The sequence below is a fragment of the Vigna unguiculata genome, chromosome 11 (assembly GCF_037176805.1).
Source record: "Vigna unguiculata cultivar grain cowpea cultivar isolate G323 ecotype 2 chromosome 11, ASM3717680v1, whole genome shotgun sequence".
Taxonomy (NCBI): Eukaryota; Viridiplantae; Streptophyta; class Magnoliopsida; order Fabales; family Fabaceae; genus Vigna; species Vigna unguiculata.
Window position 1 is genome coordinate 27,145,786 of NC_140802.1, and position 18,147 is coordinate 27,163,932.

Sequence of the window (18,147 nt, forward strand, 5' to 3'; positions counted from 1 at the left end):
TGGCCAAGTAGCTAAAAACAAGAAATGCCTCAGTCATATCAAATTATGCATATTCACCTAAGTTGCAAAACAAAAGAATCAAGCTAAATATTTGAGTATAAACAAACATGAGCAAGTCACTCAAGAAAAAAATAGGAATGGCACATGGCGGTCCATCCTTTGCATTAAGGCTCAAGACTCACAAGGTCAAAACTCTTTCACAAAAGATTTAATCAAGAAATTCTCAAATCAACTCAATTAGCAAATCATAGAAACAATCCACTCATATCAACATGACTTTTATTTTTCCAGAATTATGATCATCCTAATTACTGAATGAAATCCCAAAATCCAATGTCAATATGTTTTATTGAAAGGAGGGAATATTTTTTGTGGATTTCTTTTGAGACATATTGTTTAAAAGTTTCACTTAGTAAAAAGTTAATACTTTCACAATTTTCTCAAAAAGAAATCACAAATTGTTTTTTATGAAAACAAAACCAAAAATTGAAAAACAGGAAAAAATAAAATAAAATAAAATCTTACCAACAGTTTGTCTCCCCTACACTTATTTCAAAAATTTGTCCTTGATGGACTTATTTTGGGGAGGAAATGGAAAATCTTGTGACTTCTGGCTCAATCTGGCCATATGTCAAAATTTATTTTCTTTAATTTTACAAAGTACAAATCAGCTTATACAATTTTTTTAATTTTTACATTTTTATTTTTATGAATAATAAAAACAAAAACACATATTTTTGAATTTTTTTTAATATTTTTAAAATTAAAAATACAAACAAAATATAAACATGCATGCAATTTAACTTTTCTATCAACAGTGATTTTAAAAGAATTTGAATCTAAGCTTTTTACTTGTTGCAACAACCTTTCTTCTTTTTCTGCAGCCATGTCAACAAAGATAACCACTGAAAACTTATTTGCATCATTCACATCAACAAACTTGATGTGTGGAGTGTGTGGCTTCAACTCAACTTGAGCATCATCAGGTGCATTCGGATGGTTAAGCGGATCATCAGTAATCCTCATAATTTCATCTTTTAAGAAAAAAATTTCACCTAGTGTTGTTGACTCTACTGCTTCATCATTAACCAAGTCAGTTGCAATAGTAGATGCTTCAGCTGCATCTTCGAATACTGTTGGCTCTTCAACTGCACTTGGTTCCTCTATTGTATTATCCTCACAACTTTGCTCTTGAAAATGATCATTTGTACTCATATCCTCATCAACGGGTACAAAGTTATATTCACATTGAACATCATCAACATATCCATTATTAGATATGTTTATGTGAGAATCTTTAATTTCTTCATCAACAACATCTTTAGCAAATTGATATGTTCATCAGTAGACATATTACTATGAGCATCATTATATCTATCAGTAGATATATCAGTGTGATGTGATTCCGCTATCAATTTTTCAAACTGATTCTGCAAGCTTTGTGTGGTGACATTCATCATCTTTTTCTGATCTATTTGATTCATCTTCATCATTTCAGTCATCATTTTCATCATATCTTCCAAAGTGACCTTTCTAACCATATCATTCATTAGCTGACTCAAATCTTCAGACATTTGTTCAGCTCTAATGGCCAACTTCAAAAGCATATCTTTGATTTCATGACGAACTGCGTTAAAATCTGGATTTTCAAGAAATCTCTAATGGGGTTGAAGGGTGGTATTAACAATTACAAGTAATTCTATGAAGTTGTTCATACTTGCATCCCTCAACATATCAGATAGTATTTGCTTATTTTCATACCACTCTTGCTCAATATTTCTGCATCGTTGATCAACTTTCAACCTTTCATCCATGGACTCTAATTTCTCTGTAACTTCACCCATTAGTATCATAACTTCCCTCTAGGATGGTCCATTGGTTGCTTCAACTTGCTATGGTGGTGCATGTTGTTGTTGTTGAGAACCAAATCGAACATATATTGGCTGGAGTGGATACTCAAAATATGGTTGTTGCTCATGGTATGGTGGTTGTTGCTCATATCCCAAAAAAGATGATCTAGGATATATATCATTAAATTGTCGTTGAGCGTTGGAGCTCTTTTTGCAGGTACACCCCCACCCTTTATAGGAGAAGCACAATTTCATAACAGACAGCTAAGATTAACTACCTTGTGAAAAGAAAACTAATATATGAACTAAGACTCTACAATCCTAGGCTATTTTATAACTAATTCTAAGACTAACACCAAAATTGCCTAATTAGCCAAATTTACAAAACTAATGTAAAATGCTTTCTAAACTAAATCTAATCTAAAAACATAAATCTACCTAAACAATGCAAATAGTCAAGAAAATTTTGAAGAATAGAGGACTTATCACACCCCCACACTTGAACTGTTACACTCATGCACACATGATACTAGAATTCAAGTGCAAGACAAAATCCAACACACCAATTTTCATCTTTACACCTCTAATCTTCACTTTCTTTTCTTTTCAATTTTTTTCCACTTTTCCATATTTTGCGTAGTTTTCTTCTTAACCATAATGTTCTCATTTTGTTTAGTTTTTCTCTCATTTTCAGTGATTCACAATATGTTTTAGTCATCAACTTAGCCATAATTACCTTTTATCAATGAAACCCCCGCACTTTAACTCAACAATGTCCCATAACTCAGCCTAATCCACCTCACAACTTTAGGATAATGCATAATTCTGGTTTCATAAGTTCAAGGTTGCTAATGGAGGTAAAATCAACAAAAATGGTCAAAAGGCTAAATAATAAGGTGTAGGGGAATGTGTAGAAGTTAGGTTTGTTAGCACAAGTGACCTTTGTGTGTGGATTGGATGAAGCAAGTACATGAGACCATATATGGTTGATGAACAATTAATGAAGATACATTGATGATTAAGCTAGAGATTTGCTAAATCTGGAATTGACCTGAAGATCATGGAGCTTATATTTTGTATTGTATTCATAGACTATATGACATAGGTTAGAAGTCGTTTTATCCTAGGTATTATCTTTTTATTCTTTTAAAAAGGTTTTTAACTAGTTAAAATGATTGTGCATATAATTTTGGTATGAATGTATTCAATTAGTTGAATTGTTATTCAATCGACCTATTTGATTTAAGTAAATTGAAATCAACAGATTGTATGGACAAACCAACCTATTGAATTCACTTATGACTAAGCTATATAAGCTGGTTTTTAGAGAGATGAGATACAACTTGAGTTTCTGAGCGTTAAAAATAGTCATATGAATTTGGAAAACACACTTTCTCTAGACTACATTGTTTGTAGTTAGTGTTTGAAGATCTTGCTTGATCTTGGAGAAAATATTTTCTTGGTTGAAGCTAGAAGAACACATGTTTGGTTGACTAAGGAAAGCCTCCATCAGGTTTGGTTGGTCTTGTGCTTCAAATCTCTCAAGGTTAATTTTTGTCAAGATTGTTCATGGAGTTGATTCATCATGCAAAATCACTTAATTCAATATATAAAATTATACAAACATGACTAGAAAGCTATCCACTCAAACTAGACATTCTATCTATCACCCACAAGCTAAAACTAGAATTGAGAAATATGCAAATCTGCAAAACTAGGCTAAAATTTATTCAAGCAAATTTAAAATAACTAAATAAAGCTAGAAATCAACTCAAAACTAGAGTTATACAAGAAACTCAAAATTTCACTACTCAGGACCTAAAAAAGCACTTTAAAACTAGGCTAATACAAATTATTGCATTAAAACAAAAAAAAAATGTAAAGAAACTATTTCCATAATTTTTAAATGACTAAAAGCATTTGAAAACTGATTCAACCACTAATTCCTAAAAAGAATTGAAAAATTTACTACCTAATACTATGATACTCTATTAAAGTAGGCTAAAATCATAAAACTCCAATAAAATTACCTAAAAGAAAGTAGGCTAAAATCATAAAACTCCATTAAAATTACCTAAAAGAAAGCAAGCGATTGCCTAACAAGTTTAGAATGATGAAATCTGACTAAGAAACAACTTAACCTAACAAATCCACCTAAAATTAAAAATATGGCTATCTAAGACCTAAAACTAGCAACTAGAGTATATAAAACTGAAAACTAGATTAGATTACTATGTGGAGTTTTTATCTAACTATTTAGACAATTTTGAAATGGTATAGGAAATTCAAAAACTATACTAACTATTATAAGTAGCAAGAATTACAAAAAATTGACTATAAAGATCAAAGAAAAGCCTACCAAGCTAGCGTAAAAACAAAATTGTACTAAACAACTGAGGAAAAGGTAAAGGAACATCCAAAACTAGTTTCAAATGATAAAGACAACATAAGAACATTACTAGTTACTTAAAACAACAACAAAATACTAAAGTTGCCTATTAAAACCCAAAATGTTTATACTTAACAACTATAGTGACTATTTTAGTAACCAATAATTTTTAGTTTTATAAATTAGTATCTAAATTGGTCACTATAGTTACTAATAATTATTGGTGACTATTTAGAAGTTTTCTTGTAGTAAATTAGTTTGTATTTCGTGAATTACATGTTGATGTATGAATCTTAAATTGCATATTATTCATAAGAAGAATAATATAAATGTATTATATATTATGGTGAATTATACAACAAAGTTCATAAAAGAAAAGATGGTAAATATGTGTCTAACAAATCAAAAAGCTCCATTGTAAGTATGTGTTTATTTTATAAATATTAAACTATTTATTTATAATCACCAGTGCAGTAAGGACTATCTGCCCCTGTTATTTTCCTCATTTTGCCTCGGGTCTAGAACCGAGACATTTTGGGGTGAGGCCAAAAGGTACCCTCTTTTGGCCTCGGTTGTTACCCGAAGCCATAGAGTCCCTTTTATGCCTCGGTTCTAAATGAACCGGAGCCATAAGGTTCCTTTTCTACCTCGGGTCCACGAGAACTGAAGCCATATGATAAAAAAAATTAATTAAATTTTTTGTGGCACAGCACGCTCTTCTGTTGCCTGCTTCCTCGCGCACCACTCATGGCAGCAGCAACACCATGCTCGAGCAAGCCGCCACCATCACGAAGCAACCTGCACGCGGACCAAACTCTCCGACCACCACAGATTTGCGTAGCCACCATGCTTGCAACTCGCCTGAACCAGCGCATCTACTGCGACGAACGACGAGAACGATTTCTTCGTCTCAGCGGCGATGATCTTGATCCGCGATTGGGGCTCGCGATTTGGGTCCTCAGGTTCGATCAGGTCCGGTGACGGTGTAGTCGCACGACCTCTGTTGTGATGACGGTGGCTTTCTGAAGGGGAAGAGATCTCGACGGTGGTTCCTCTAGTGGAGCACGATGGCGATCTCGTGAAAGGTGCTGCCATGGTGGATCTCGTCGCCGCGTTACAGATCTGGTGCCCTGTTTTCGCGTCGCAGTGGTGGCTGGTGTTGTCGCTAGGGTTCATCACCGGTCAGAATGGGTGCGGCATAGATGGGTGGTGATGTTTGCTTTGTTCATGCGTGAGGTGAAAGGGAGAGGGGATCCAGGAGACTAGCGAGACGCAGAGAGATGGAGAAAATGCAGCGGCGCGCGAGGAAGAAGTAGAGGGATTCACGTTTTTGTGCCCTAATTAAACTATATGGCCTCGGTTCAATTAATAATCGAGGCATATAGCCCTATTTGGCCCCGGTTCAGTGCCACCCGAGACCAAATACGTAATGGCTAGTGGCATTGTTGAAATTTCTAGCCACGTTTTTTACTTCGGGTCTGTTCAACCAAAGTATATAAACACCTTTTGGCACTGTTTTTTTTTTTAACCGAAGCCTATAACCCCTTTTGGCTTCGGGCTTTTCTTGAACCGAGGCATAAAAGTTTCATGGAATTGCAAAAATGCCACCGCGCCGTTATATGCTTCAGTTCCTTGCCAACCGAGGCCTATAAGGCGAGGTAAAAATGCAATTCTACACTAGTAAATATTGCTAACATATTAATTTGGTGTAGGAATCATGTGAAAAATGCTATGGTTGAAAGATACAAGAAAGACACATCAAACATCCTATAGTTCACTCTTTTGTTTAGACACCTATGTGAATGATTCATTTTCTTTATCTCACTATATTATGGGCACAAATTTATAAACATGACTTATCATGGAATAGAGAGGGAATAACTATGAAGTAATTGTAATTGAAAAATAATATTTGTGAGGGATTAGCTAGGATAGATTGCAACAAATTATAGTTACGAATTAGCGAGAACATAATTATGACAAATTAGATGCAAATTAGCGAGAACAATATTGTCACAAATTAGCTACGGAATAACGGGAATAATGTTGTGATAGATTAGCTATGAATTTGTGAGAATAAAGTTGCAAGAAAGTAGGTACATATTAGATAGAAATTATAAAACTTTTTCACTTTGGTTAGCGAGGGATTCATACACATTACCTATAAAATTTGCTATAATAGGGAGAGATTATTTCTCTCTTTAATTAGCTACTTATATTTAGCTATGAAATATTACTTAGCAATTTGATAGTTAATTTGTCTGAAAACTTATTAATGAATAATTAACTATAAAATAGCTAAGGAGTTTTTCATAGCTAATATGCAACTTCCGTGGTATCCACATCCTTTATGTACAATTTTTCTTTATCTCTTTCATCCTCATTTTTTTCTAGTCTTATTCATTCATACCCATCTTCTTCATCCACATTCATCTCATCCCGTGGTAGACGTTTTCACAAAAGTATTTTGCATGTGCATATAGATATATGTATACAAATTTTCTAGGTGGGAACTACATAAAATATACTAAAATTAAAAAAAAAATTATTATAGTTTACATATATAGAAGAAAAAAATGATTGGGGTAGGGGAGGTGGGTATGAGCTTTCTAAGCTTCATCCTTGCTTTCATCTATAGTCATCTCCTTGATCTATTATAATTTTCTATATTTGTTTTCGATTTATATTATTTAAACATGAAGGTACTAGACAATTTTTTTTTTTTGAAGTTCCGATCATTAGTGTTGGTCAAATGAACGTGAATTAAACTAACAACTGACTAAATTAAATGAACTTTAAACAAAAAATCCATTAGCATTAAATCAAGGCTAAACTACTTTAATTAAAGATTAATTCAAAAAAATCTAGCACTTATTATCTCTTTAGCGGAGTAAACACGCTAACAAAAGAAAAGAGGCTTTCAAAATTCTTCACCAAGAGAAAGAAAATAAGAATTCAGTAATGTGATTTGATGATTATTATAAGCACAATTATTGGAAAAGATAAGTGGGAGAAGCTTAAAGAAAAGAACAAAAAGTCACATATATAGGAACTTTTATATAATTTATACGATCTTCGTCGAAAATGCCTGGAAAAATAAAACGTGATCAACGCATATTAACTTTATATATTTCTTCAGTGTTTGTATACCCAAGGACTTTTGTCCTTGCTTTCCACTTTCACTTTATATATTAACTTTATACATTTACACGTTCTTAAGTTCTCTTCTACATATATCTCGTGTTATTTAATGGTTCTGGCCAGCTACACTTTTTGTTTATCAATTCTTGCATTTATATTTATATTTTTTGTTACTTAATGATACTAATTTATTTACTTGTTATTTAGTTTAAACTTTATTTATAAAGTCAGTGTCAATTATTTTATTTATTCTAAATTATCAACTACTTAAAAAATTATCAATTCTTTGAAATGTTTTGTTTACGTTATATAAAGAGAATGCAATTTATATTATAATATAAACGAACCCATGTTTTTATAAGTAGAATAATGTGTTTTTGTATAAATATATATCTTTGATTATAATTTAATATTTAAATTAAAATTATATTTAATTACTATCTTAAATGAAAAGAACTCAAAAAAATATTTTATTTACTTTGTTTAAAAAGTTTACTTAAGAAAACGGACGTAAATACTCATGTATATTGAAACGTCAATGAAGTATGTCAGAACATAAAACTTAGATTGTTGAAGTAAAATATATATATGAAAGGAGGATTTGGAGGTTGAGATTTTTCAACTGTCACTCAATATTCCTGGAAGTTTTTTTTTTTTTTTTTCGGTTGTAAATTTGGTTAAATTTAGAGAATATATATATAACTTATTCTCTTAAAGTAAAGAAACATGTTAAAAAAAAAAAAAGTGTTCATACTAGCTTTTGTTAAAGAGGAATAAAAGTGAAGTCAACCTGACAAGAAGAAGCAAATAAGACGTCGTGAATGTGATGATTAAGCACAATTACTAGAAAACCTAGCTGGGAAAGAAGCTTCAGCGAAAATCTCCCAACACTTGGGTCCATTCATATTTCTTCGGTGTTTTCTTTCCTCTTGCACAGCAATTCCAACAATACTCTTCTCTCTCAACAACTTTTACTTTCACTAATGTCTTCTACCGCCATCGTTCAATACACCAATTCTTCATCTCAAGCAATTAACACGTACGACGTATATATGAGCTTCCGTGGTGAAGACACGCGCAACAACTTTACTGGTTTTCTCTTTGAAGCTCTCCGAAGAAATGGCATCGATGCCTTCAAAGATGACAAAGATCTCAAAAAAAGGTGAATCCATAGCACCCGAGCTGCTGCAAGCCATTCAGGCCTCTCGAGTTTTCATTGTTGTGTTCTCAAAGAACTATGCTTCCTCCACTTGGTGCTTGCGTGAACTGGCAGAGATACAAAACTGCGTTGAAACTTCGACAAAACGTGTTATACCTATATTTTATGATGTTGATCCTTCAGTGGTACGGAAACAGAGTGGATGTTATGAGAAAGCATTTGCAGAACACGAAAACAGATTCAGAGAAGATAATGTGAAGATGGAGGAAGCTCAAAGATGGAAAGAAGCTCTCAGACAAGTGGCCAATCTCTCTGGCTTGGATATCCGAAATAAGTGAGTAATTGTAACAGGAAATATCCCAAATACAGAGAAATATAAAGGATAACAGTAAACCAATGAAACAATGGTATGGAATTACTAATAATCAGAAATGAAGTAGTTGGTTTACAAGGAATTAAAAGTGGGAAATATAAACAGCAACCAGCCATGGAATTCCATACGTTCGATGAGATAACCTGAAGAAAAATTGGGATGTAATGAATAACAGAATTTGGGTCTGGGCAGAGAGAGAATTATCAGAGAAGGAGCAGAAACAGTTAGACAGGGAACTCCACTATCTTTTCTGTTATTTTTTTTATTGTAGCAATACCCTTCCCTTTAACCTCAACCTTGCCCTCAAGTTGCATTGAGGATAAGCATTCTGAAATTCCTCAAGGTCTTCCCAAGTAGCTTCATTCGTTGGAGTAGATTGTCACTGTACTAGGACCTGTTGTCTATCAGCATCATTACGCTTTATAACTCTTTGCTGCAACACTTTCATAGGACTTAGAATTGGTCCAACTTCACTGGTAGTCAAGGGTAATGGTATGTATTGTTGGGAGTGAGTCCCTTCAAACTTTTTTAGCAATGAAATGTGGAAAACAGGATGAATTTTGGCTGTGTCAGGAAGCCTCAGTTTGTAAGGAACTGGACCTATTTTCTCCACTACTTCAAATGGTCCAAAAAAACGCATGCCTAATTTTTGATTCTTTCTCAAAGCTATTGAATGTTGTCTATAGGGCTGCAATTTAACTAAAGCAAAATCTCCAATATGCAACTGAAACTCTCTTCTCTTTTTATCGGCTTGAAGCTTCATATAATTTTGAGCCTTCATCAAATTGGCTTTAATCTGCTGCAATACCCTGTCTCTATTGATTAAGGACTCTTGAATAGGAATTGGATCTGTATTATGGACTTCAAAAGGAACAACAGAAGGAGGTTTTCTGCCAAAGACAGCTTGGAAAGGGGTCATTTTTATGCTGTGATGATAAGAAGAATTGTACCAAAATTGTGCCCAGGGAAGCAAAGAATACCATAGCTTAGGATTTTCAAAAACATAGCACCTCAAATACATTTCTAAGGTCTTGTTAAGTACCTCTATTTGACCATCACTTTGGGATGGTATGCAGAACTCATGGCCAATGTTGTGCCTTGAGCTTTGAATAAATGTCGCCAAAATGAGCTGATAAAAATCCTGTCACGGTCAGATACAATGGTTCTTGGAAAACCATGAATTTTTGCCACATTATTGATAAATGCTTCTGCTACAGTTTTGCTGTTAAAATTGGCTTTCAAAGCAATGAAATGACCAAACTTCGAAAGTCGATCCACTACCACCAGAATAGTAGAAAACCCATTTGAAGGAGGAAGATGTGTAATGAATCCAAGGATATATCCTCCCAAATCTGTTGAGGTATTGGCAAGGGTTGCAGCAGGTCATTAGGTAGAGCTTGGTCCACTTTAGCTTGCTGACATATGCTACAATTTCTAATATAAGTCTTGATTTCTTCCTGCATTTTTGGCCAATAAAACTGGTTGCATATTCTAGCTATTGTTCTAGTATTTCCAGCATGACCCCCTACCTTCGAATCATGGAATTCTTGCAGGATCATATGCTTCAATTGTGAATCAGCCGGTATCATCAATCTACCTCTTCTGTAAATCATGCCATCTTTAATAACATACTTATGTAAAGGTAATATACCCCGAGTATGTTGAATCAACAGTTTACTCAACTCTACATCCTCTTGTTTCAGTTTTGGCAACTGTTCCAACCATTTAAATTGTGCTTCTGACCATGGCATCAAACAGCTTCTAGACAAAGCATCAGCTAATATATTTTCTCTTCCAGGCTTATAATGGATAGTAAAATCATAACCAAGAAACTTAGGTAGCCACTATTGTTGCTCAGGAGTTTGCAACTTCTGTTCCAACAATTCTTTCAAGCTTTTCTGATCTGTGTTAATGATGAATTTGTTTCCCAGCAAATAATGTCTAAACTTAGCCAAAGCCTATGTTATGGCATAGAACTCCCTAGTATAAACCGATTGTTTCTGCATTCTAGGGGAGAGTTTCTTGGAGAAATAAGCAATTGGATGGTGAGCTTGGCTAAGAACAGCCCCAATTCTAGACCCAGATGCTTCAGTCTCAAACAAATGGCTCCTTGAAATTGGGAATGGCCAGTACAGGTGCAGAAGTCATCGAAGCCTTCAAGCTGTCAAAAGCTAAGGATTCCTTTTCAGTCCAATTAAACACATCTTTCTTTAACAAATCAGTTAAAGATGCAGCTATGGTTGCATACCCTTTTACAAACCTTCTGTAATACCTAGTAAGACCTAATAAACCTCTCAATTGTTTCACGGTGGTGGGTCTAGGCCAATTTTTAACAGCTTCTAATTTAGAGGTTTCCATAGCAACCCCTTGGCCTGACAAGGTATGGCCTAAGTAATCAATTTCCTTCACCCCAAATGAACATTTGGAAAGCCTAGCGTATAATTGTTGCTGCTGCAGAATTCCCAAAACCAGCTCCAAATGATATAAGTGATCATTCCATGTAGCACTGAAGACCAGAATATCATAAAAAAAAAAAGCCAACACAAATTTTCTTAAGTATTCCTTGAAGATCTCATTCATTAAACTCTGGAAAGAGGCAGGGACATTAGTTAACCCAAATGGCATTACAAGCCATTCATAATGTCCGTGGTGGGTTCTAAATGCCGTTTTATATCTATCTTCTGGTTTCAACAAGATTTGGTGATAGCCAGATCTTAAATCTAGCTTTGAAAAGAAAGTAGCTCCAAATAACTCATCTATAAGTTCGTCAACAGTTGGAATGGGAAAGGTATCCTTAATGGTGATAGCATTAAGAGCTCTATGATCAGTACACACCCTGCATGATCCATCCTTCTTCTTGACCAAAATGATTGGAGAAGAAAAAGGGCTCTTGCTGGGTTGTATTATACCTTCATCCAGCATACCCTGCACCAGCTTTTCAATTTCATTCTTCTGACTATGAGGGTACCTATAAGGCTTCACTTTGACTAGTTGGAATCCTTTAATCAAGGGAATTGAATGATCATGAAAACGCTGTGGTGGTAACGAAGTTGGTGTCTCAAAAACTGAGCTGTAATTATGTAACAACAAAGCCAGTTCTGGTTCAATATCAACTGGTAATTCCTTAAGAGGAAATTGATATAAACTCTCTTCCACTAACTGCATACTGAACACCTCTACAATTGAATCAGTGTTCACCATTCTTCTTATGTGATGCAGATGTGCCTGTGTCAGTGAGCAATTTGTTTCTCCTTGTAACGTTATAAATTTTCCTTCATATAAAAACTTCAACTACAGCAACTCATAATCAACTATGTGAGAGCCTATTGCTTTCAACCAATTGGCCCCCAATATCAAATCAGCTCCTGAAATTGGTAACAAAAAACAGGTAATTCAAATTTAGCTCCTTGAACTTGAATATTGAGTTCTTTAATCATTCCCTCTGCAGTCATGTAATTGCCATTCCCCACCATGACTTTAAACAGTGGTGCTTTTTCTATCGGCAATTTCAGAAACTTTGCAATCCTTGGCTGTAGAAAATTATTCGAGCTTCCTCCATCCACTAATACTGTAACCGACAACGTATTAATATGAGCAATAAAACGAATGGTACCAACCCCGACGCCGCCCCTTCATAGCATTTAAAGACAAATGATGATTATCTTCTAATGCTACCTCGGTCTTTGTAGGCATGCCAGAATTTACAATTTCAACATTGTGATCCACATCAGAGCTCTCTTCTTCACTTTGTAACATTAACAATTGCCTATTGGGACATTTGTGATTAAAAGTAAATTTCTCATCACAAAAGTAACATAAACCCTTTTCTCTCCTCAATTGCATCTCAACAGTTGTAATTCTCTTCACATTAACATTTCTGGTTGGAGGAATGGAAGGTGTAGGTAACAATGGTGGTAAGGATTGCTTAGGAGTAATTTTGGCTGGGCTAGCATTGATACTGCTAGATGACAAAGAAGAATATTTCTGATTATAATTCGTAGCACGTTGTTGAACACTAGGTGTATACTTGTCTTCATACAATTTCACCAAAGCCACTGCTCTAAGCAAATGGGTGGGACACTGAGCTACCACATCCCTTCTAATCTCACGGTTCAAACCACTTAAGAAACAATGCAACAAAGCAGCATCACTAAGACCATCAGAACGATTTGCCAAGGCCATAAACTTCAAATAATAATCTGAAACAGTTCCAGATTGTTGGAGCTTAAAAAGGTCTGCCATCGGAGAGTCAAAAGGAGAAGGTCTAAAATGACTTTCCAAAGCTCTTGTCAAATCTGGCCACGTCTGTACAGCTGACATACGGTGCAACATTTGGAACCAAGGAATAACATCCTTCTCAAAGTGAATTGAAGCTATATCCACTCGTTCATTATCAGGGGTTCTGTGATAATTAAAAAATTTCTCTGCCTTAAAAATCCATTCCAGAACAGGAGATGTACCGTCAAAGTGAGGAAAACCCAGCGAAATCTCACGTGCTGGTCGTGCAGAGCTACCATGTGTCATCACTAGCGGCGAGTCGGTTGAGTTCGAAACGTCAATGTGAAGAATCTGACCTTGATTGAACATATCCAACTATTTCTCATCTGATCCATTCGGTCATTGTTAACAGTTTGGAATTGAAGGATCAAATCACAATTTACCTTATCCCTTTCCGGTTGTTTCTCAATCCAGCTCAGAATCGAAGTAAGTTGGGCTTTGATATCTTTCATCCTTGTGTTCTCGGCCATTGACGTCAATGGAAAGCACCAAATGTAACAGGTAATATCCCAAATACAGAGAAATATAAAGGATAACAGTAAACCAATGAAACAGTGGTATGGATTTACTAATAATCAGAAATGTAGTTGGTTTACAAGGAATTAAAAGTGGGAAATATAAACAGCAACCAACCATGGAATTCCATACGTTCGATGCGATAACCTGAAGAAAAAGTGGGATGTAATGAATAACAAAATTTGGGTTTGGGCAGAGAGAGAATTATCAGAGAAGGAATAGAAACAGTTAGACAAGGAAGGTGACATACCAGACACGTGCCTCTCTCACTGAATAAAATCCTTTAAATACATATTCTCCTTCTGTTCACGTGTGCTTCTCCTCACTGCCTTGTCATGCGGCCCCACCTCCACTATCTTTTCTGTTATTTTCTTTTTTATTGTACCAGTAATACTCTCTCATTTCAAGATCAATCACAAATATATATTTATTATGGAGTGAGCTATGTACCTGTGATTTTATTTAAGGCCTGTTGTTTCCTAAAATTTATTATCCCTTTCTGAGAGATGTTAGAAATTTAGGAAAAGTACAAAAGATTGGCTGAAGCGTCGTTGTTTGTATGACTTTGGCTGAAGTATAAATATTGCTTATAGAAGGTAATGTATTGTTTAGAAATATTAGTAACCTAGAGATGTTAGAAGGTATGATTTGGAAGTGCTTCACAGACTACAGTGGCCTATATATACTGCATAGTGCCCTATATATATAATGTATATGCATCTTTCCAGTTATTTTGCTTATAGACTAATCACAATATCTTATTGCTTTCTACGACTTTCTTTATGTTAATTATGATTTAACTTATGCCATCATCTAAAATCAAAGGTTTAGGAGGAAACATGCAAATTGATTCCAAATGTATACTAGTTTAAAGAAAATAATAGTTTGAAAGTTAAAATTTTTTACGTTATTATTTTGTCCTAAAATTGTATATACTTTTGTTCTGTTCCATGATGTTTTGCCTTCATTTCATTTGAATTTTCAGGCCACAAACTGAACAGATTAAAGAAATTGTTCAAAACATAAGAAATATTTTGGGTCCAAAAATTTCAAGTCTTCCAAAGGATGAACTAGTTGGGATAGAGTCCCCAGTTGAAGAATTAGCAAACCTTTTGCGTCTGGGGCTACTTAATGATGTTCGAGTTGTTGGAATCAGTGGGATGGGAGGGATAGGAAAGACAACTCTCGCTCGGGCTTTATATGAAAGAATCTATCATCAATATGATTATCATTGTTTTATTGATGATGTAAGCAAAATATATCGAACTTCTAGTTCATTAGGTCTACAAAAGCAGTTAATTTCCCGGTCACTACGTGAAAAAAACATAGACATTTGGGATGCCTATGAGGGAACATGTTTGGTGTGGTCTAGGCTACACAATGCTAGGGCACTTGTAGTTCTTGACAATGTTGATGAAGTTGAACAACTGAGGATGTTTACAGGGAACAGAGACAATTTGTTGCGAGAATTCTTAGGTGGAGGGAGCAGAATCATCATAGTTTCAAGGTATGAACATATATTGAGGACACACGGAGCGGATGATGTTTATCAAGTTCGACCGTTGAATCAAGAAAATGCTATCCAGCTATTTTGTAGAAATGCTTTCAAAGGTAATCATATTTTGAGTGATTACGAAATGTTGGCACATGATGTACTATTTTATGCTCAAAGCCATCCCTTAGCAATTGAAGTAATTAGATCATCTTTGTTTGGTCGAAATGTGTCACACTGGCAAGGTGCACTGGCAAGGCTGAAAAAAAATAACAATAAAAATATTATGGATGTTTTGCCTATAAGTTATGATTTGCTAGATAAAGAAGAGCAAGAAACATTTTTGGATATTGCTTGCTTCTTCAATCATTATCATATAATAGATGTGAAGGAAATTCTAAACTTTTGTGGATTTCATCCTGAAGATAGCATACAAGCTCTTGTTGATAAATCACTCATAACTATAAGTCTTAGATTATAATTATTTTAGAATTTGTAAATAATTTAAAACCTACATGTAACAATGTGCAATGTTACATGAAACTGAAAAGCTTGAAGCAATAGTTCTTACAAGTAGTTCATTCATGATGCATGAAACAAGGACGAATGGTCTATCAAAAGTTAAACAATGTAAATAATTTCAGTCATCTTTCGAATGAACTAGGATATCTTGTTTGGAAGGAATATTCGTTTAAGTGTTTGCCTTCAAGTTTTCAGCCACACAATCTAGTTGAGTTAATCCTCAGAGGGAGCAATATTCAACGACTTTGGGAAGGCACAAAGGTAATGTAAATTTTTTTTTTTTATTTGTACTTTTTTAAAAATAAACAAAATAAATAACAACTTTTTATCTTTAATTCCTTTTCCGTTGATTAATTTATGAAAAAAGAAATTAAAGAATCCCCAAGTGTCGTGATTAACTTTGTTTTCTTTTATTTATCATAGTCGCTACCCAATTTGAAGCTTTTGGATCTCTCTCTCTGAAAAATTAGTTGAGATGCCAAATGTTGCATACCCAAAATCTAGAAGGGATAAATCTTGAAGGATGCATACAGCTTCGAAAAATCAATCCATCGATTGGTCTTCTAAGAAAGCTTACTGTTTTGAATATGGTAGACTGCAAAACCCTAGTAAGCTTATTGGGCCTGAATTCTCTTCAAGATCTGAACGTATCTGGTTGTTCAAAACTGTATAATAATTGGTTACTAGATGAAGCAAGGAACACAGAGCATATGAAGAAGGTTCATATTCATTCCCAGACCACATCCTCTCTCCTAAAAAAAATGTTTATGTGGCCTTTAGATTTGTTGTATTCCAGAGTACAAAGAGACTCGAGCAGTTGTTTGTTGTCCTTCTCTCCTACTCTCCCTTGTTTGCGTGAACTCGATCTAAGCTTCTGTAACTTAGTTGAAATCCCAAATGTCATTGGAAAGTTACTTTGCTTAGAAAGGCTAAACTTAGACGGAAACAATTTTGTCACATTGCCTAACCTCAAGGACCTTTCCAGACTGTATTATTTAAGCTTACAACATTACAAGCGATTGAAATACTTGCCTCATCTCCCTTCACAAACTAACGTGCCCGAAGAACTTTCCATGTCACCGAGATTCCGAATTCTTTCAAAATTTGATTCCCTTGATCAATATTTGACGGAAGATGGGGCAGGACTAATCATTTTTAGCTGCCCAGAATTAGTTGAGAGGGAGGGTGCATTAGCATGGGTGTTTCATGCTCTTTCCTTCCTCTTCCCTATTTTTAATGTATTCCTTTTTAGGGGTAGGCATGGATTGAATTTTTAATGATCCAATTCACATCTATTTTAGATCCAAATAATTGGATTAGATTTTTGACCTAAATTCATTTTGTTTTAGAAAAAGTAGTTTGGATTTTTAAAAATCCAGATCCAAATATTTGGATCAAAATTTAAATCCAATCCAAATATTTAGATAAAGTTTAAAATCCAGAATCCATTATTTATAAAAGACATTTAAATTGAATTTTTTAAGACTTGTGTCATTAAGGCCAACATGACTCATTTCGTACATGTCGTCAGGCACGACCCGTATGAGTCGTCAAGCCGACCCATCCTAGTCCATCTGAGTCTTTGGGCCCGTCGTGCCCATTCGGGTCATCGGGCCTGCCGTGCCCGTTCGGTTTTTCGGGCCCGCTTGGCTCATTTGATTCTTTAGGCCTGCCTGGCCCGTTCGGGTCATCGAGCACGTTTGGCCAGTTCGGGTCTTTGGGACCTAACCCGTTCGGGTCTTTGGAGCCGCCTGACCTGTTTTGGTCATCGGCCCCGTCTGGTCCGTTCGGGTCATCGAGCCCGCTTGACCCGTTCGGATCTTCGAACCTGTCTGGCCCGTTTGGGTCTTTGGGCCCGCTTGGCCCGTTCAAGTCTTCGAGCCCTCATGACTCGTCGGGTCATCGGGCCCGCCTGGCAGTTTGGGTCATCGGGCTCACCCAAATTTTCCGGATCGTTAGGCCCGATCGACTCGTCCGGTTTGTCGGTCCCGCCTAGCCTGTTCATATCTTTAGGCCCGTTCAACCTCTTATGGTCGTCGGGCCTGCCTGATCCGTATATATCATCGAGCAAGGTCCATATGGGTCTAAATTTAGCCTAGTCCATCTTAACCTTTAGTCTAACCCAAGTAAAAATTTAAATTGAAAATTTGGATTGCATTTTTTGGATTATCCATATTTGAAAATCTTGATTTATAAAATGGATATCCAATCCATAAAATATATAAAATGTATATTAGATTGAAATCCAGATCCATTAAATGGATTTTAAATGGATTGGATCAGAACAAAAGTGGATTGGATCAAAAAAATTAGATTTTTTGCCCACCCCTACTTATATGATATTCTTATTGTATGAATAAAATTCACATGAAGCAAAATTATAAGATTGTTGCTCAACCTCAAAAGTGATTGAACTCTACAATGAAA

At 35.2% G+C, this 18,147-nt stretch overlaps 1 pseudogene; it reads left to right on the forward strand.

The window, feature by feature from the left end:
* The first annotated feature begins 8,143 nt into the window (after window positions 1-8,143).
* On the forward strand, window positions 8,144-17,819 carry LOC146881671 (disease resistance protein Roq1-like; annotated as a pseudogene).
* Window positions 17,820-18,147: the final 328 nt, after the last annotated feature.